The sequence below is a fragment of the Stomoxys calcitrans genome, chromosome 5, assembly GCF_963082655.1.
Source record: "Stomoxys calcitrans chromosome 5, idStoCalc2.1, whole genome shotgun sequence".
NCBI lineage: Eukaryota > Metazoa > Arthropoda > Insecta > Diptera > Muscidae > Stomoxys > Stomoxys calcitrans.
This window is the reverse complement of record NC_081556.1, coordinates 27,165,891-27,188,061: the sequence shown is the minus strand read 5'-3', so window position 1 is coordinate 27,188,061 and position 22,171 is coordinate 27,165,891. Positions and strand designations below refer to the sequence as shown.

At 39.1% G+C, this 22,171-nt stretch overlaps 1 protein-coding gene and 2 non-coding genes across 4 annotated transcripts in view; 2 read left to right on the top strand and 1 right to left on the bottom strand.

Annotated features, from left to right (window-relative positions):
- The window catches only part of LOC106092522 (uncharacterized), a 363,841-nt gene that overhangs the window by 144,297 nt on the left and 197,373 nt on the right, over positions 1-22,171 (bottom strand). The window lies entirely within an intron of this gene.
- On the top strand, positions 12,706-12,777 carry Trnad-guc (transfer RNA aspartic acid (anticodon GUC)). The gene has a single exon. It is a non-coding gene; the product is annotated as a tRNA-Asp (tRNA).
- On the top strand, positions 13,383-13,454 carry Trnad-guc (transfer RNA aspartic acid (anticodon GUC)). The gene has a single exon. It is a non-coding gene; the product is annotated as a tRNA-Asp (tRNA).

Here is a 22,171-nt window from a genome sequence, read left to right as displayed (position 1 = left end):
GATTTTTGTAAAAAAATTTAAGCAGTATTTATTTTTGATTTTTAAGGACACTTTTGACTGCGGAATTCGAAAAGAATTTTTGAGATATATTTATTCGTTTTTGTCGTACAATTTTTTCAATCAACCCTTTCAAATTTAAAGAGATATCTCTACCCGTTCTTACACTGCAAATTTTTTACTAGTTTTTTCGGTTCTATCCCAATGTGCGACGATAGGAAATCGGATGCCTGAGACGACACTTGAGGTCGATTGCGAGGCGCTGCTGTCATTGGTAGAGACTTGTATCGACGGAACTCTGGTATTGCCGTCTGGAAGTTCATGTTATACGGATGGATCAAAGCTAGAATACAGAGTGGGCCTGGGGGTCAACATCCAGGGACTGAGATCTGTTAACATAGGTGGGAACATCGTTACGGACATTACGGAAAGTAAATTGGCCAATAACAGTAAGAAGGAGACTAACGCCTTCTCTTAGGATGGCACGATGCGCATTGTTTTTTTGCTTGGCCATTGCGGATTAAGGCTTAATGAAAGACCAGACGATTTGGTAGTGAAGGCCAGAAGACTATCGTCAATATATTGGGTTGCCCAAAAAGTAATTGCGGATTTTTTAAAAGAAAGTAAATGCATTTTTAATAAAACTTAGAATGAACTTAAATCAAATATACTTTTTTTTACACTTTTTTTCTAAAGCAAGCTAAAAGTAACAGCTGATAACTGACAGAAGAAAGAATGCAATTACAGAGTCACAAGCTGTGAAAAATTTGTCAACGCCGACTATATGAAAAATCCGCAATTACTTTTTGGGCAACCCAATACTTGGTTAACCTGAAGCCTTTTGAGGTCGACGCAGTCCGAGTTAAGGTCGTGCGTGACGATCGCGCATGTAACACTGTGTATCAGCGAAACGGTCGGTAGAAAGCCGAAAATCCTATGGAGAGATTCGGATCATGAAAAGAAGAGGCTATTACTGAAGGGAAGTGCAAAGGAGGACTTTGAACTCACTTCTGCAGAATGGGTGTGGTAAGTGATAGCATGTGTAGGGCATGTGTAAGGCCGTGTTTTTACCGCAAGAGGCAAGTACTAACCTGACAATGTTCCTCAATGTTAAAAAGATATAAACATGGAATTTCAGGCCTAAATCTTGCGGATGCAAAAAAAGGTATGATGTCGGGCCCCGAAGTCGCCGCCTTTTCTCGATGGTTGGCGACACACCAGTCTACTAGAGGAGATCGAACCCAGGACACTCGCACTGGTAAACCGAGCACGCTACCACCTGAGCTGCAGGGACAGCCAAGATTTCTATTATGACTTCCAAGGTTCATGAGGAGTATAATCCGCCCGGTCTATAGCCTAATATAGCTAACATATAAGTCGATCTCACAATTTTACTGCATGAGCTTCAAGAGCGCTCGATTCCTACTCTTTTTGCCTCACATTTCGCATAATTACTAAACATCTTTACGAAGTAAAACATCTTTACCAAGTATGGTCTGATTCAGGTTTTAACCTGATATTGCTGCAATATAAAACCATCTCTCTATTGCCCTTCTTCAGCCCTAGGATAGTGCAATTCCTATCTGATTTGGCTAAAAACGTGCACGACAAATTCTATTACCATCTCCCACAACCATACCAAGAATAGTCCTAATTGTTCAATAACATGATATAGCTCCCACATTAACTGATCTGCCGATCCAAAACCTGATTAGATACCATACCAAACTAATATTTCGATTTGACTTCTTCAAATGTTTGTACGCTAATTTACATTTTGGACTGACTGTTGACTTTTATGTTGAATGAAAGAATTTGCTTTAAATATTTCTACCTCATCGAATATAACAAACAGCCCACTATGCTAGGGCTACAAACGACAAAAGGGGAAATAAAGACACACACCTTTGCATACATTCATCATCATATGTATCTTAAACCTGTCATTGTTGACAGCCAACAATCTGAGAACTAATTTAAAACAGAAACAAAACTAAAAATAAGCATTGCCTCAATAGATTTAACTAAAATGTATGCCCGTCCGTCCGACTATGCGTTCATTGCTTGTCTGCAACAGATGGACGGACAATGCATGGTGCATATTTTGTGAATGAAACGCGCAAGCGCAGACGCCTTAAAGATATCGGTAATGTGCGCAGACACTTGAAAGTCGTATATGAACTCATTTATTGCTGTCTACAAGTTTAAGTTAACATTTTTTTGTGGTTCATTATTGGGAGAAGAAACTTTGATGAACGATACAAATAACTTTGTTTTGATTTCGATTCGCTGTTTAGTATTGTTTTGGGGTTTATTGTCTGGCAGCTGTGTTAAAGCACGCGCTTATAAGGTCGTTTTATTTTGTTCATTGACTTCTTTACATCAATAGAGACCTGCCATTTCGGTTAAAGCAATGTATTTTTCTATACCACCAAGGGAGGAATATTCGGTAAGTCATTTGGTTTGCAACATGTACCTAATTCAATTTAATGAACACCATAGGAATATAAGAGTCATAGAGGGCATTAAGGTTAGTTGTTACCAGAGCTACGGAGTTTGACCCTCGCGGCCGGACTATTAAGCCAGAGTTAGTCCTGCAGGCGTAGATTCGGGCGATCATGGAATGCGTAAGGTGGTGCAGTACAAAAGCGAGGACGTCGAGTATGAAAATCCTTACGAACAAAAAAGGCCGTAAGGTTATTAAGAACCAGGAAGGTAAGGTCACGACTTGGAGTGAAAGAAGGAGATTAACGTCTCCTCTGAGGATGGCATAATCCGCATCTGTCAGGTGCCGGGCCATAACGGAGTAAGGGGAGATGAAAGGGTTTGGCAAAGGCCAGAGGACTGCCGTCAATAAACTTGGTTAACACGAAGCCTTTCAGGTCGAAGCAGTCCGAGTTAAGGGAGTGGGCGACGAATGTGCATGCAACATTGTGGAACAGCGAAACGGTCGGTAGGACGGCGAAAATACTATGGGGCGACCCAGATCGTGAGAAGACGGGGCTATTACTAAAAGAAAGTAAGAAGGAGGTCAGAATAACTTTTGGTCAAAACTTATGCTAAGTCGGTGCGGCAAGTGATAAAATGTGTAGGGCATGCGGGGAAGATGATGAGACGTTGAAGCCTTTCCTATGTCATTGACCTGCTTTCGCGGATAGAAGACATCGGTACTTAGTTGGGGACACAAAACCATACATAAACCAACTAAGGGGAATGGTATGGAAAACAATTAAGGATTTTGTAAGTAGCACGAGGTTAGTTTTCATACCCTCCACCAAAGCATGGGGGCATACAAATACCGTCTTTCTGTTTGTAACAACTCGTAATATATGCATTTAAGACCCCATAAGGTATATATATTCTTGATCGTCATGACATTTTAAGTCGATCGAGCCAAGACCGTCCGTATGTCCGTCCATCCGTCCGTCTGTCTGTCGAAAGCACGCTTACCTTCGAAGGAGTAAAGCTAGTGTGGGTCGGATGGGATTGTAAATGGGCCAAATCGGTTCATATTTTGATATAGCTGCCATATAAACCGATCTTGGGTCTTGACTTCTTGAGCCGCTAGAGGGCACAACTCTCATCCGATTTTGCTAAAATTTTGCACGTAATGTTCTGTTATGACTTTCAACAACTGTGGTAAGTATGGTTCAAATCGGTTCATAACCTGGTATTGCTGCCATATAAACCGATCTTGGATCTCAATTTCATGAGCCGCTAGAGGGCTCAACTCTCATCCGATTTGGCTGAAATTTTACATAAGGTGTTTTGTTATGTCTTCCAAGAACTGTGCTAAGTATGGTTCAAATCGGTTCATAACCTGGTATACCTGCCACATATACCGATCATGGGTCTTGACTTCCTCATCTTTTGAAGGGAAACATTTTTATCCGATTTGACTGTAATTTTGCAGGCGGTGATTTGATATCACTTCCAACAACTGGCTACGTATGGTTCGAATCGGTTCATAAACTGGTATATCCTCCATATAAACCGATCTTGGGTCTTGACTTCTTGAGCCACTAGAGAGCGCAATTCTCGCCCGATTTGACTGACATTTTGCACGTAATATTTTCGTATCACTTCCAACAACCGTGCTAGATATGGTTCAAATTGGGACATAACCTGATACAGCTGCCATATAAACCGATTTAGGATATTGACTTCTTGAGCCTCTAGAGGGCGCAATTTCCATCCGATTCGGCAGAAATTTTGTACAACGACTTCTCCCATGACCCAACATACGTGTCCGATATGGTCTGAATCGATTAACAGCTTGATACAGCTCCCATATAAACCGATCTGCCGATTTTGCTTCTTGAGAAACTTTAAGGCACAATTCTTATCCGAATGGACTCAAATATTATACAATGACTTTTACAATGGTTAGCACTCAATTCATTTATGGTCCGAATCGCAATATAACTTGATATAGCTCCAATAGCATTATAGTTTTTATTCATTATTCTTTGTTTGCCTATAAAGAGATACCGCGAAAAGAAATCGACAAATGCGATTCATGGTGGAGTGTATATAAGATTCGGCTTGGCCTAACTTAGCACGCTCTTACTTGTTAGTTTTTAGAACGCAAGCTGTTTATTGGCTTAGGTGTATGTCCATAGTGGCACGGGGCGGATAAATATACGTACCCTATTTTCAACCTAACCTAAGCCGGAGTCGGAGCGCAATTCGTAGTCGGGGCAAGCGTGCTCAACTCCGAGCCGGATAGTCCGACTTCGACAACGGCCTCAAAATCTCGACTCCGCATCCTGATTATAACACAAGGGGTTGAGATTAAAGGAATACTAACTTCTATAAATTCGTGCCTTTTTTGGTATATCTGAAGCCGCCCTTACCTAACCAGAAGCTGAAACTGAAAAAGAACAAGTAAAAGCGTGCTGCGTTCAAGTTCGTTCGGGCCGAATCTTGGGAATTCTAGGGGCTCAAAAAGTCAAATCGGGAGATCGGTTTATATGGGAGCAACACCTACTATATTTTCGTTGACTACAAAGCCGCTTTCGACAGCCCTTTACGTTCAAAGGTATTTCAAGCCATATCTGAGTTTAATATCCCTGCAAAACTGATACGACTTTGAGGGATGTCGCTCTCTGAACCGTTCAATACCTAACGAGGTTTCAGACAGGGAGACAGCCTTCATGTGATCTCTTTAATATCCTGTTGGAGAACATTATACGAAATGCAGCTGAGAAAAGATATGACACACTACTCACAAGAGAACATATGGTACTTCCCTATGCCGATGACATCGTTATTATAGGTCGGTCACCGGAAGAACCGATAAGATAATAAAAATGGAGAAAGTTGGGATTGACAACTTTGAGATAGTATATAATATTAGCTAACAGATGCTATTTTGGGCTGAGCAAAGCCACTTCTCGACAGGCAATAATAACACTATACAAGACATTGATACCACCCGTGCTGCTATATGGCTCCGAAGCATGGGTTTTTGCGGTAACAGATGATGAAGTATTTGGAGTGTTTGAGAGAAAAGTCCTTCTTAAAATATATGAACCACGATTTGTATGAGCTGTGTGACCACAATAACATAGTTACACGCAGAATGGACGAAGAAGCTCCAGCAAAAAGTCTTTTGAAGGCAAACACGGTGATACACACAAACCGGAAAGACCAAAAGCCCGATGGAAAGATCAAGTGGTGGGATACACCTCGAAACTTGGTGTCAGAGATTTTAGAATGAGCGCAGAAGATCGAGGCGCTTGGAACGCTATTCTACGTTCGTCTAATGGAACAAATGTTCTGTCATATCCTATTAAAGTTAAGTAAGTAAAATATACGGACCAGTTTGCGTTAATAGAGAATATAGGCGTCGCATGAACCACGAGCTGTATAACGACGATAGTATAGTTAAACGCACCAGAATACAACGTTTGCGTTGGCTAGGTAATGTTGACAGAATGGATGAAGAAGTTCCAGCTAAGTAGTATTTTGAAGGCGACCATAAAAGAAAACGTAAATGGGGAAGACCAAAACTCCGATGGAGTGACCAAATGGAGAGCGACATTTCGAAACTGGGTGTCAGAAATTTAAGAAGAAACGCAGAAGATCGAGGAGCTTGGGCATCTATTCTACGTTCGGCTAGAGGTATATATTTTCTGTAATGGCCAATTAACATACATTTTTTCTATGATTTTAAATATAAGCGGTAAATATTGTCCGAATCGGTCCCTAACTTGACATAGCTCCCATATAAATAGATCTCCCGATTTTATTTCTTTAACCACTATAGGGCGCAATTCTTACCCGATTTTGCTGAAATTTTGAACAACGACTTCCACTTTGGTCTTCAGCAGCACAACCAAGTATGGCCCCAATAGGTTCATAACTTGGTATAGTTCTAATAGCATAGCAATTCTTATCCATTATCCTTGGTTTACCTTTAAAGAGATATGGGGCAAAGAACTTGACGCTCAATGGTGTAGGGTATATAAGATTCGGCCCGCCTGAACTAATCACGCTTTTATTTGTTTTGTCTATTTGGTAGCTTTACGATATACTTAAGTAGATTGCGTGTGCGTTTTAGGCTATTGAAATTTAAGAGTGATGCTTTGTGTTTCATACTATGTAGGCAGAAGATAGATGAGTGATTAATGCATCACTTGACTTTGCAAAACACTTGGCTAAATTTTAGTTTTATTTTGTGAAAGAAAGAATTGTTGAAATTTGACAGTTTTAAACAACTCCCTCCTTAATGACTATTGAAACTTCAGCTATAAAAGACTAATCATCACATCATTTGTTGACAAACTTGTTGTTACTTGTTTCCATTTCCATCTTTTTTTTGGCACAACAATAATGTCATTAAATTAATTTGATCACTGTTATTTCGCTTCCATCTTAGATATTATTTATAAAATTGAAAAGCGTCAAATGTGTGTCAAATTTAATGTTTTAGCTTGCTAAGGAAATAACAAACTTGTTGACTGATAGCCATTGTTGAAGATCACCCATTCGAAATTTTGACATGTAATGACTTTCTATTTTCTTTTTTTCTTAATTCAATTCAATTATAAATATTTTGATAACGTAACTTTTTGACAAAAATTTCACTTTAATGTTCGCATCTTGTATTGTTTAGTTCACATAATATCAGAGAAATTGCAAGGTATGCATTAAAATTGAATTGAAGAATCATTAAAAAAACCCTTGTTTGAATTGATAAAGTTCGTAATTGCCACCCGTTTACAAAAATATATTCTACATAGGTTAGGTAAGGTTGAGGGAGGGTGTGGATATTAATCCACCCCATGCCACAATGGCAATACACCTAAGTCAGTAATCGGCTTGTTGTGCACTCTTAATACTATAAAGTAACCTCCAACGAAATTTTAATTCAGGTGTTTTTGCTACTGACAAAGTCCCTATTCTTTTCCATACCACGCCCCTAAGTTGGTTCATGTCTGGTATTGTGTGCCCACCTAAGAGCCGGTGTCTATTAGCCGCGAAAACCGGGCAATTACATAGGAAATGCTTCAACGTCTCAATATCATCTCCACATGCTATCACTTGTCGCACCGATTTTGCATAAGCGAAAGCTACATTGACCTCCTCCTCTGTAATTGCCTCTGTAATATCCCCGTAGGATTTTCGTCGTCCTACCCACGGTTTTGCTGTTTCACACATGCGTGTTTGTCGTCTCCAGACTGTTCGTGACCTCCCAAGACTGTTCGTGGCGATACCCTTATGTCCTTATGCCCATGTTACTGTCCGTAAAGATGTTCACACTGGAAGTCCTCGCGTTAACAACGCACCACCTCACGCATTTCGTGTTCGCCCAGATCTACGCCTGCAGGATCGTTTTATGGTCAGGCTGTCTAAAACAGATCTCAGTCCCTGAGTTCTCAATGTTGATCCCCAGGCTCACTCTGTCCTCTAGCTTTGATCCATGCCAACACCAGAGTTCCGTTATTCCAAGGCTGTGCCGCTGGATTCCTCGAAATCGACCTCTAGTGTTATCTGAGGTATCCTATAGGAAAAAAACCGGATTAGCATATTGAGCTAAAAAACCGAAAAACTGGTTTTCAAAAAACCGAAAAGAAAGCCCCCTCGATGTCAATGCATACCGCCAATGTGTACGTCTTGGCATTGAAGGATTCATCTTCTATTTTATGTACAACCTCATGCACCGACCTTCCATTGCCATAAGCATGTTACTTTCATTTGAGCAGTTTGCTGGATGTCCTAATCTTTATCATGGTATGATGCCTCGAAATCGACCTCAAGTGTTGTCTCAGGTATCCTATAGGAAAAAATAGTCCCTGGGTTCTCAATGTTGATCCCCAGGCTCACTCTGTCCTCTAGCTTTGATCCATGCCAACACCAGAGTTCCGTCATTCCAAGGCTGTGCCGCTGGTTGCCTCGAAATCGACCTCAAGTGTTATCTCGGGTATCCTATAGGAAAAAAAACCCGATTAGCATATTGAGCTAAAAAACCGAAAAACTGGGTTTCAAAAACCCGAAAAACTGGGTTTCAAAAAACCGAAAAGAAAGCCCCCTCGATGTCAATGCATACCGCCAATGTGTACGTCTTGGCGTTGAAGGATTCTTCTTCTATTTTATGTACAACCTCATGCACCGACCTTCCATTGCCATAAGCATGCAACTTTTATTTGAGCAGTTTGCTGGATATCCTAATCTTTATCATGGTATCCACAATACGTTTCATGGTCTTGGGTAAAAAACACTAGGGCTGCGGTGACGAGGTTTTGAGACCGGATTCGAGGTTGGAGTCGGAGTTCAGTTCGGAGTTGAGCACGCTTGCCCCAATTCCGAACCGCACTCCGACGCCGGCTTAATACTTCGACCCGAGTCGAAGTCGAGTGTCAGACTACGCAGCCCTGAAAAAGACGTACGTTTCATGGTCCGTAGGTACCCCTTTGTTGTCGCATAACTTGCCTCACCGGGCTTGGGTATAAATACCACCTTTGCATCCTGCTAGGCTTTCGTAGTATATGAAAGTTCTAGGCACGCTGTGAAAAAGTGGCCAGATAGTCCGCTTCCTTCTATAGTAACGCCGCAAATTTTCCATTAGGGTGGCTCCAGGTTCGGGAGTCTTAACGCGTAGGAAGCTTCTCACGGCTTCTTTTACCATAAATTCTGTAATAATAAGCCTCCGATCAACCTCATTCTTCAAAGATTCCGCTGTCTTCGTGAGTCCCGTCGTATAGTTTGGAAAATTCGTTTTCATCAAAAGCCTCAACATGTCCTCCGTGTTCTCTGCTCGTGTACTAACTTTTCAGTTTGGACATGGGTTTTATAGAGAAAATTTTTCATCTAACGCTATCGACCTTAATCAGAAAAGCTTCCAGGAGGCACGCTTTGCCATTGTGATTATCTTACTATATTTATTGAGCGTGTGTAATACACAACCCAATAAACTGCCGCACTGGTATGAAGTCTGCGGACCTTTTTCCCACTGTGCGAGTCTCTCCGTTTATCCAGGGATTTTCTTGGACTGATATCATATTGGTTAGCATGTCCGCTTATGACGATGAATGCTTAGGAGTCAATCCTAGCGAGAACAACAGAAAAAGCTTTTCAGCGGTGGTTATCTCCTCTGAATGCTGGTGACATTTATGAGGTACTTTGCCCCAAAAACGTGTCGGCTACAAAAAGGAGGTCCCTTATCATTGAGCTTAAAATTGAATCGGACAGCCAGCTTTCATTAACTTTCGAGAAGTTTGCCTCAGTTCCTTAATGCGATGTTCATGGACAAACATCTACGAAACTTCGAAACACCCCACTATTGCAGTCGTAATCCTGTTGACTTTGTCATCTATGGTCTTCCGAATTTCGACCAGTTAGTTTTCACCTTACCCTGGGAGCTTTTCTGATTCGGTGCTGGTCGTACTATTCCAAACCTTATGTAGCGATGCTCCAAGGAGCCCCTCCAATCCTGATCATATTGTCATATCTAAAACTTCCTTCCTAATCGTATTTAGGTAACGGTGCTATCAATATTAAGAGGTATTAGGTAGTTTCACTGTTCCAATTTCGTTGATATCTGGTAATAAATACTGTATTTATGAGTCCATGACCTTTAATCAAGTGATCGATCTTTGTGTCACCCTTATCCACATATGATCTGGATACGATCTGGACAGAATTCGGCAGGGACGTTTAGTGGGCTTATACAACTCACAGTCGCACATTTCAGGTAAAATATGAGCCTTTTATGGGCCAAAACCTTAAATCAGAAGATCGGTCTGCATGGAAGATATATCCACATACCGCCTACCCTGCATTATATTCGGGAACGATGTGCAGAGATCTGGCTTTAGTTACTGTTTCTAATTTCAACGAAATCAAGACATTATAAGCCTTTCATGGGTATACGATTTTAAATTGAGAGATCGGCCTGAAAACACAGCTATTACCAAATATGTTTCCATACACCCAGAGAAATTGATCTGCTGATATCAGCAAACACTGTCAGCTGATATTATATTAAGAATTTGAAACTTTACAACAAATCTATACATTATTTTTGAACATCTTAACAACAATTTAGGCATTTGCTTTATATAAAAAAAAAACTTGTTTAAAAAATTAAATTACAAATTTTTTAGTTAAAAAGCCTACATTCATAAAAAAAGTTAGCTGAAAATACCAAACACTGTCTGCTGATTATTAGTAGTTAATTTTGCTGCTATTATAGTAGCAGTAGTTCTGCTAATACAGCTGTAGTTCTGCAATTTCAGAGCAGCAGGCTGACTGCTGAAAAGTCTGTTGTTTGCTGAAAATGACTGTTGCTTAATTATAAATGCGATGTTAGAAGAAAAACAAGGAAGTGCGTGCTAAGTTCGGCCGTGCCGAATCTTATATACAGTCCACCATGGATCGCATTTGTCGAGGTCTATGCGAGGTATCTCTTTTTAGGCAAACAAAGAATATTGAATAAGAACTGTTATGCTATTGGAGCTATATCAAGTTATAGTCCGATTCGGACCACAAATGAATGCTGAACATTGTAGAAGTCATTGTGTAATATTGAGGTTTATTCGGATAAGAATTGCGCCTTGTAGGGGCTCAAGAAGCAAAATCGAGAGACGGTTTATATGGGAGCTGTATCAAGCTATTGATCGATTCAGACCATATTGAACACATATGTTGAAGGTCATGAGAGAAGCCTTTGTGCAAAATTTTTGCCAAATTTGATGAGAATTGCACTTTCTAAATGCTCATGAAGTCAAGATACCAGATCGGTTTATGTGGCAGCTATATCAGGTTATGTACCGATTTGCTCCATACCCAGCACAGTTTTTGGAAGTCATAACAAAACACCTCATGCAGAATTTCAGCCGGATGAGAATTGCGCCCTCCAGCAGCTCAAGAAGTCAAGATCCAAGATCGGTTTATATGGACGCTACACCCGATTATAAACCGATTTAAATCATACTAAGCACAGTTGTTGGAAGTGATACCAAAACACCACGTGCAAAATTTCAGTCAAATCGGATGAGAATTACGCCCTCTAGAGGCTCTAGAAGTCAATGCCCAAGATCGGTTTATATGGCAGCTATATCAAAACATGGACCGATTTGACCCATTTACAATCCCAACCGACTACACTAATAAGAAGTATTTGTGCAAAATTTCAAGCGCCTAGCTTTACTCCTTCAAAAGTAAGCGTGCTTTGGACAGACGGACGAACGGACAGCTAGATCGACTTAAAATGACATGACGATCAAGAATATATGTACTTTATATGGTCTCAGACGCATATTTCGAGGTGTTACAAACAGAATGACGAAATTAGTATACCCCCAACCTATGGTCGAGGGTATAAAAATAGCATAACATTTTTTTTCGGCAGATTTGTGTACTTAAAACAGCAGATTTTTGCTGATTTAGCGGACGGAAATGTTTGCTAATACAGCAGACCTATGTTTGTTTTAAACTGTAGTAATGTCTGCTTTCATATTTTCAGCAGAAAAACTGCTGTTTTAGTTAAAATTTTTACTGTTTTGAATAACAAACTTGGTTGAGTATATGATTTTAACGAAATAAACAGATTTCTAAAATATTTTTTTTTAGTTTCCAATATTTTGCATTAAAACAAATGTCTGTCTCTCTGTTCAATACTATTCTCATATTGAATTTGATAACCTTTTGAACTCAAAACAATAACCTCCCTTTTGACTTGAGCCACAATAAGGTATACTTATCTATGTGGCGTTGTGGCAAAAGTAAAGTGTCATTTTGGCTGTAAAAACAACAACAAAACCTTTAAAAAAAGAAATCCCCTGAATATGTTAACAATGTAACAACATTAGGCGATAATGGGCGCCTCAAGAACTTTTTCCAATAAATTTGTGGAATCACGCAAAACAACACTTTTGACAGCAGGCAGGTGAAAGTAACGGAATTTCGAAATGCCTAAAAGTTCAAAAAAGCAAAAAAAAAACCATAAGCACACCTTCCTTAATGAATTCACACAAATCACACAAATAGTGGAATGTGTTATTCCATCGTGGTCTAATGCAAAGTACAAATGCTGTTGATTCCTCAATAGCATGTAGAGTTGTTTGTCTTTGAATTTATGCGAATTCTTTTATTGACTTTGTGTTTGCGAGATTGTTAATGGTGCGATATGCTCGAATGAATGGCAAGTGTATTCATATATGCGAATAAGCTTTTAGGGCTATTGTTCGTATATTTTCAACATCCTCGATAGTATAGTGGTTAGTATCCCCGCCTGTCACGCGGGAGACCGGGGTTCAATTCCCCGTCGGGGAGAATAGTTGATCAAGTTCAACGATTCATTTTTTTTAATATTTCGTACGATACTAATGCTTGGGGAAGATGAGTTTATTATAAGGCGGTTTGACACTGAGACCGGAGACATGTAATTGTGGAGAAGTGTAAGTATTACAAGCTTTTGGTATGAGCTCTCTAGCTATTCATTGCCATATGTAAGAGTATATACTCAATGACAGTTGTAGGGCTCGTAAAAACTTCAAATCTAGTCATGGTTCTTAGGGCGTAACATAGCGTTTCAAATGTTTTAAATTGAAATATTGAGGATTCTGAAATTGGGACTTCTGATCATTCAAATTTTAGAATCATAAAAACTTTACCTTATTTATGCAATTTTAATTTAATTTATATTCATTACAATCAGCTTTTAAAGGCATTTTAATTAAATTAACATATATGGTGGTAAAAAATATCCGCCTTTAATCAATCCTTTTGGCTCCTTTTCAACGTCAATTTAATGTCGATTAAAAAAGCTGCGTTTGCATATAATTTCTTAATGCAAAGTTGTCCCGAAACTCAGAAGTTGAAACTTAGACACTTCTTCTAAGAAAAACCAAGATTGATTTTTAAGTATCTATGCTATATCCTCGATAGTATAGTGGTTAGTATCCCCGCCTGTCACGCGGGAGACCGGGGTTCAATTCCCCGTCGGGGAGAGTTGATCAAGTTCAACAATGCTTTTTTAAGTTTAGTGCGATTCTACTGCTTTGAGAAGAGGAAACTGAGAGATTCCAAAGACCAATTACCTATCAGGTAAAATAAGCATGCATATCAACCACTCTCTTTAGATGTTGTATACTTGCTAAACCTTGGATCCCTTTCAGATGATTTCTAATGACTTGACTAGAATATCTTTTCATGGTTCCAAAGCTGAAAAAGGATTGATTAATGTATCCCTTATTTGGATGAAGACATCATACATTGAAATTTTTGTTCAATTTTTCAAATTTTTCGGATAACCTCGAACTTTTAATAAAAGTTATTTAAGGTAATAACAATTAAAAATATGCTAAGTTCTTGGGAGCCCGCCACCTTGGATTCTGCAATAAATTTCTACACATGAACTAAGTTGAAGACATATGTATGAGTATTTTACGTAGCAAATATCTGAAAATCAGACACCAATTAAAGTTACTAGGGGCCGTAGGAGACTTATCGGGAGATGGATCAACGCAGTCCGAGCTAAGGGCGTGGGCGACAAATGCGCATGTAACCCTGTGGAACATCGAAACTGTCAGTTGGACGGCGAAAATACTATGGAGAGATCCAGATTGTTCCTCATTCGTCCACACGTTATCGTGATTTCGGATCTGTTAAACGATTGGACAAATATGGGTAAACGGTAGAAAAATAACCAAGAATAGAACTGTCATAGTAAAATTCTAGCTCGAGTTAGGAAAGAGGTATTCTAATGAAATTTGGATTTGTGTAAAGTGGACGAATGAAACCAGTTAATAAAATGTTCGCGTTATGTTTTGGGAAAAAATTGGCTTGTCGAAAGTCGGCAATATTTTATAGCTCAAAAAATTAAACAAAAATTTTTTTATATTTTCTTAGGAGTGAGGTTTCTGGAGACATTTTTAAAGTCTTGTCGCATTTGATGGTTTCCACAATAAATTAATGGCGATAAGCCTACTATTTTTGAAAGCAGGTGCAGTTTTATGTCAAAGTCATGAAATTCCACTTTTCTTCGCTAAATGATCATAAAATATTAAGAAAATTGTGTTTTTTGTTTTTTGTTATTAAAGCATATTTGTTTAAAAAATAAAACTAACGCTTTTGTTCTTTTTCGAGACGAGCTCAATGATTGGAGACTTTTTTTGCAAATGGAAAAGGAATGCCAGTGATCGTAACTCACACCAACCGCTATGGGACGCGTATCGCAATTTGGTTACAATTACTCATTGGCCATATTAGGTGTGAAGGCTACAAGGGTCATATGTTGGTAAGTTGTACTTGCACCAAATTTTTCGCGAAAACGCCTCTATGATATAAATACCACATTATAAATACCACATCTTTTCTTAGCTCAGCCTTATAGACGAACTAGGCGTCGGAGGCCTACTAGCGCAGAGATTAGCATGTCCGCCTATGACGCTGAACGCCTAGGTTGAAATGTTCATACATTCTGAGACTTCTCAATGTATCCTACCGTAATAGGTTTCGAGGAAAATATTTTCTTAAGTCTAGAGGCCTCACATATTTCCTCCACGGAGCTGCAGAATAACACCCAGCATTTGTTCTGAGATTTTTTTTCCTAGCTCAGCCTTATAGACTTATAGAGCTACGCATGTCCGCCTATGACGCTGAACGCCTGGGTTCGAATTAAAGCCCTGCACAAAACCATTCATTGGTGACTGTTTTTGCTGAACTCGTGAACACTGAACCCATATGATGTTGTATTTCAAGACTACTGAAGAGCGAGACACTGAATATAGTGTGGAACGAACAAATTGCTGTTGAGTAGATAATCTTAAAAAAACAACCACCATTCAGTACTTAGGAGTATTTTTATCTCGAATGGATAACAGTTACAGTGAGTTATGAGAATTACTCGCTGTATATGGAAGCGTCTCGCTATCAATTTCAAAATATGAACTGATCACACAAATTGTTTGCAACTGTTTCTTTGGTCATATAAAAAAAACTAGGCGTGTGTGTGTTTACTTATGCTTTTGCCAAATCAACCTCATTGCCTTCGTACAAATTTCGTACTACGAAAAAAGACGACAAGAAAAATAGTACTTTATCTGAAGTACAATGCATGCCTTGTACAACGTGCACTCACTGAAATCCGAATCGGTCTTTCTTTTTTGCTGAAGGGCTCACTTTACGCATTCACTCATCTCGTTAGTTGGTGTCTTGTTTAACAGTTTTACTCAGTTCTCAATTGTCTCATACAATGTTATATTTTTAAATGAAGAGATCAGTTCTTGAAATGCTCTATAATTGCTAGTGTGTCTTGAAAGCAGAAATCAATGGTCATGCACAGGCCTCTGGTTCGAATGTTCATACATTCCCAGACTTTTCAATGTATCCCCTCGTTATAGGTTTTGAGGATAGGATCTTCCTTAGCCCAGATGCCTAAGATATATGACTAACGGAGCTGCAGAATTACACACAGGATTTGTTCTGAGCCTTTTTCCTATCTCAGCCTTATAGACGTACTAGTCGTCGTAGGTCACCACAGCACTCATTGTGATGAAGCATGTGAGAAGTTTGCCACTGTACATTAATGGAATGTTAAGTATTTTCTACACTCAACGAAATTTGTTGTTGTCGCCATAGTTTCATGTGAAAGTTGTGATCCTCGTCAAGCTCCTGTAGGTGATCAAGTCCAAAGGACCGATCGTCGCGGGAACAGGGTGGCCATTGGTTATTTAAAGGCGTCAATAACTCGCCTTGTCATATCGAGCTACTCCGTATGGAGCATTCCACTATCCGAAAACTATGGTCGCGTCCGGAAGCTCGCAGCTAAGCCTTTCGTGACATCAATGAACACCATACAGATGGACCTCAATGTTCCAGCCTGTTTCAGCAGACAAAGGGCTGCTATTTTAGCAAACGTTTCCGTCTGCTATTTCAAGTTACAAAATCTGCTTTTTCAACTACGATATCTGCGAACATTTTCTTTTACACACGTGATATTTTTACTAAAAAGACAAAACATGGTTGCTACAATAGCAAATAAATCGCCCTGCATTGACAGCGAGTATTTATTTGCATCGAATATTGCGTACCATTCAGGCTATTTTTACCTGCAGAAGCGGTTTCAACCAGCAACTTAAGGCTTGAAGGCGGCATCTCTGAATGGTATGATATATAAAGTGAAGCCAGTCAATAATGAGAAAAATTTTTCCCATAGACTTTTCTTTTGTATATTATATTGTCCCGATCGGCCTCAATGCCTCTTTGTTTTTATAGGGGTAGGGCGGTCCCCTAGCTAATTGGTCTAATATAATATCCTAGTTTATTCTTACTCCTCTCCAAATACATAATAAAGTTATCAGTTACTATTTTCTAATAACTCTAAGAGAATAATACAAAGTGTGACCTAGATGATCTGTTAGAAGGGGTATTGCCGTTCTAATCTGATCTGTGGCATGCAGTGTTGTCTTATTTTTTATTTTTCTTTATAGCAAGTTGTACTAGGCTTCCTACTTTGAAATAGTTACGTTTTTGCCTCATGCAATTTATCGCCCTTATTGACCAATTCGATTTCTTCAATCTTCAAAATATAATGTGCCAACTCATGTCTACACCCGGTGTCGCACTTCATTAAAATTTATTTTCAAGCTTACTCCTATTGTATATGCGACGCCATACTTTGATAGGTCATAATTTCAATACATTGATATATCTCTAATGACTGAATATCGTGTCTTTCTCACGCACATCAACTTTTACTTTCGAAGGTGTTTTTCCTCAATTTTGTTTTTCTTGCTATGTGTTGAACACTTTTGATCATGGCTAAACATTTTTGTTGCCAAAAAACACACATAAACCCACGAAAATTTACCAAATTTCTCCGAAAACTTAGCAAAAAACAGTTAATGCCATCATTACAGAGACATTCCGCAACAACATATTCATTTCCATTAGCCTTTAGTCTATCCAACCAATTTTTAACCAATTGCGTTCATTTAATTAATTAACTCGAAGGCATCGTTACTTTAAAGACACGAATGCCAAAGTAATCCACTGCACGCTAATTCAATGACCCAACACTATCATTAACGCCGATTGTCAGCGCCAAGGAAAAGCCATTCATAACTCCGGATGAGCAGATATTTAGAAGAGCCTAAGGTTTGAACAATGACCAAAAAGTCATCATCGCGCCACTGCGCCAAAGAAATGCTTGAAATGTCCTATGATAAATGATCCAAGTAATCGTGGCCATTTGGGGACGCACCATGTATGCATGATGGCTACATTGAAATTGCAAACAAAACAAACTAAAGTCAGGTCGCATCATTTGACATGTGTTAGCAGTCGTGTAATGAAGGTGGATAGGTAAAAATATATTACAGCGCGAGCCATAATTACACCATTTCCATAAGTCGAAATATCAATGAGAATTTATATTTAGAGAAAATTTCATAGAAATTTTGTCTTTAGAGAAAATTTCATAGAAATTTTGTCTTTAGAGAAAATTTCATAGAAATTTTGTCTTTAGAGAAAATTTCATAGAAATTTTGTCTTTAGAGAAAATTTCATAGAAATTTTGTCTTTAGAGAAAATTTCATAGAAATTTTGTCTTTAGAGAAAATTTCATAGAAATTTTGTCTTTAGAGAAAATTTCATAGAAATTTTGTCTTTAGAGAAAATTTCATAGAAATTTTGTCTTTAGAGAAAATTTCATAGAAATTTTGTCTTTAGAGAAAATTTCATAGAAATTTTGTCTTTAGAGAAAATTTCATAGAAATTTTGTCTTTAGAGAAAATTTCATAGAAATTTTGTCTTTAGAGAAAATTTCATAGAAATTTTGTCTTTAGAGAAAATTTCATAGAAATTTTGTCTTTAGAGAAAATTTCATAGAAATTTTGTCTTTACAGAAAAATTTGTCTTTAGAGAAAAGAAAATATAGCTGCCATATAACCCGATCTTGGGTTTTGACTTTTTGAGCCTTTAGAGGGCGCAATTTTCGTCCAGCTGCCATATAAACCGATCTTTGATCTTAATTTCTTGAGCTGCTAGAGGTCGCAACTTTCATCCGATTTGGCTTTGCACTGAGTGTTTTGTTATGTCTTCCAAGAACTGTGCTAAGTATGGTTCAAATCGGTTCATAACCTGGTATAGCTGCCATATAAACCGATCAGGGATCTTGACTTCTTCAGCTTTTAGAGGGCGCAAATTTCATCCGATTTGGCTAAAATGTTGTACATGGTGTTTTAGTATAACTTCCAACAACTGTGCTAAGTGTGGTTCAAGTCGGTTAATAACATGATATAGCTGCCACATAAACCGATCATGGGTCTTGACTTCTTCAGCTTTTAGAGGGCGCAATTTTTATCCGATTTGGCTGTAATTTTGCTGGTGGTGTTTTGGTATTACTTCCAACAACTGTGCTAAGTATGGTTCAAATCGGTTCATAACCTGGTATAGCTGCCATATAAACCGATCAGGGATCTTGACTTCTTGAGCCTCTAGAGTGCGCAATTCTCATCATATTTGGCAGAAACGACTTCTCCCATGACCTTCAACATACGTATTCAATATGGTCTGAAGCGATCTATATCTTGATACAGCTCCCATATAAACCAATCTGCCGATTTTGCTTCTTGAGCCCCTACAAGGCGCAATTCTTATCTGAATGGACTGAAGTGTTACACAATGACTTCTAGAATGTTCAGCATTCAATTCATTTATGGTCCGAATCGGACTATAACGTGATATAGCTCCAATACCATAACAGCTCTTATTCATTATTCTTTGTTTGGCTAAAAAGAGATACCGCGCAAAGAATACGACAAATGATATCCATGGTGGAGGGTATATAAGATTCGGCCCGGCCGAACTTAGCACGCTTTTACTTGTTTTTTTTATATCCCAGGAAATTGTGTTTACCAAGGAAATGGTGTACCAAACATGCACATCTTCAGTGCTATCTAAGGCCAGAACCGGTCTTAGACTTTAGCCAAAAACACATGCACAGTTAGCTTAAACGGTAGCTTCCTCGGGGGCTGAAAATGCTTGTAGTTGTACACTGAGACACGACCACAGAAAGACGGACAAATCGACTGACAATGTCTTAGCTAATGCTTTGTGTTAACAGGTATTTGGGGTTTTTGTCACTGCAGGTAATTTTGCCTCGCCCTCGGGCCATTGTCGAAACAAATGATCTTCGACTGAGTGACAGGTTAAAGAAAAAGTTTTCACATGTCTCCCATGGTGGAAAGGTTGGCACAGGAAAATTCCCTGATTAATTTTCCCATCTATTGGCAATGAAGATTCGTTTGAGGTTAGTTGAATTTCAATTGTAAGCCATAAAATATTTAACTTTAGCTTTGGGTTAGTTAACCCCCCTAAATAAAGCCTTACGCACAAATACCAATATAGGTCTTAAAACTGGGTTAGGTGGCCAATGATTATTAATGATGCTCGTTGTTGTTAGATGGTGAACGAACGAACGTCTTCGGATACGATTTTCAATATTCAAACATGACCTGAAAACTATTGACAACTTAATTGATTCCATTTAGGTGAGATGTTGTTATAAAAACCAACAGAAGAAGAAAAAAATAACAGTTTTGGCTTCTTTAACTTTGTTTCTTCTTTTTTTTTGCCCATGTATTGTTCTTGCTGCTTTTGGCCGACCCCTTCGACTTGGCTTGGAAATTTAAATAAGCTGGCGATTAACATTTCTTTTGTGAAGAGTGGCAATATTTTTGGGGTCAAAAGCGAAACCGTTTTCTTGCTTGTTTTTGAAACTGTTAACAATGGAGTAAAGAATGTTTTACCAAAACATTTTTTCTAGTTTCTAGTTTATTGGCATCATTAGTTGTGTGGGTAGTTTGATGTTTCTTTTTTTTTTCTAAATATGGTAATTATTGAAATGTTCACACATATCTTATGCTAAGCTTCATTTGGGCTAACTGGAAATCTCTCCGATTAATTTTGAATTAAAAACAGATGATCATGGAGAAATTGAGCTTTGAAATGATCTGTCTTGAGGACAAAAATAAATCTCATTCAAATAGCAGATACGATATGTATGATGCTCTCAGAAATACAATTAGAAACTATAGTTGAAATAGTAAAAACTCATGGGATGTCAGTCAGATTTAATTTAAAAGACAATTCCAAATTAAAACTGATGACTTTAGCAAGTTAAAATTTTATATAAAAAATTAAAATTCCGAATAAAATTTAAATCTTATCGAAAATGTAACTTTTTCACTTAAACCAATTGGTAAGGTTAAGTTGAAAAGAGGGTGCGGATTTTAATCCACCCCATGCCACTATGGACAAACACCTAAGCCAGTACTCGGCTTGTTGTGCGCTCTAAAAACTGAAAAGTAACATCGAAAAAGAAAATTTTAAATTAGGAATTCCGTGCTGATTTTGTAAGTACAAAATCCTTTGTTAATTCCACTCCCCTAAGTTGGTTCATGTCTGGTATCGTGTCCCCACCTATGTACCGGTGTCTGTTAGCCGCGAAAGCCGGGCAATGATATAGGAAATGCTCCAACGTCTCATCATCTTCCCCACATGCCCTACACATCACTTGCCGCACCGATTTTGCATAAGCGAGCTCGAAGTCCTATGTGTTCCATTATGACATCAAAAGCTATACTGACCACCTTCTTACCTCCTTTCAGTAATAGCCTCGTCCTTTCACGATCCGGATCACCAATGGGATTTTCGCCGTCCTACCGCCTGTTTTGCTGTTCCACAGTGTTTGTCTCCCACTCCCTTAACTCGGACTACGTCGACCCGAAAGGGTTCGGGTTAACCAAGTTTATCGACGGCAGTTCTTTGGCCTTCACTGCCAAATGGTCTGCCCTTTCTTTCCCCCCTAATCCGTTATGGGCCGGCACCCAAACGATACGGATTGTGCCATCCTCAGAAAAGGCTTTAATCTCCTTCTTACACTCCACGAATGTTCGTCACATTACCCTCCTGTTTGTTATTGCCCTTATGGCCACTTTATTGCCCGGGGCATGTTCACACTCGACGTTCTCGCGTTAGTACCACACCACCTCACGCATTCCGTGATCGCCCGGATCTCTGCCTGCAGGACCGCATTATGGTTAGGCAGTCTAAAACAGATCCCAGTCTCAATATAGACTTCCAGGCCCAACCTGTCCTCTAACTTTGATCCATCTGTAAAACATGATCTTCCAGATGGCAATACTAGGGTTCCGTCAGTCCAAGACTGTGCCGCTGGCAGCAGGGCCTCGCACTCATCCTCAAGTGTCGTCTCATGTATCCGATCGGAAGAAGAAGACTCTCCCTTCGCGGTATAATCGTCGCCTCGATTATACCGCGATGGTATGAGCTGCTTCCATCCTCAATCCATTCTCCCATCGCCTTAAGTCCAATAGCCACAGGGGCTGCCTTACATTTAATCTGTATGGCAATAGGTCGGATATCTAAAATAGTCTCCAGTGCCCTAGTGGGCGTGGTCGTCATCGCTCCGCCTATACCAAGACAACATGTTTTCTGAACTTGTTGTAAGGTTCTAAAGTTGCATCTTTTCCATAGCAGTCCACCAAACTACTAAGGCGTAAGTAAGTTATGGTCTAATCACGCTACTGTAGAGCCAATGGACTGTGTTCGGATCTAGGCCCTATTTCGAGCCTACGGCCCGTTTACATAGTGCCCAACATCTGTGAGCCTTCTTTGTACGCTCTTGAATATGACACTTTCA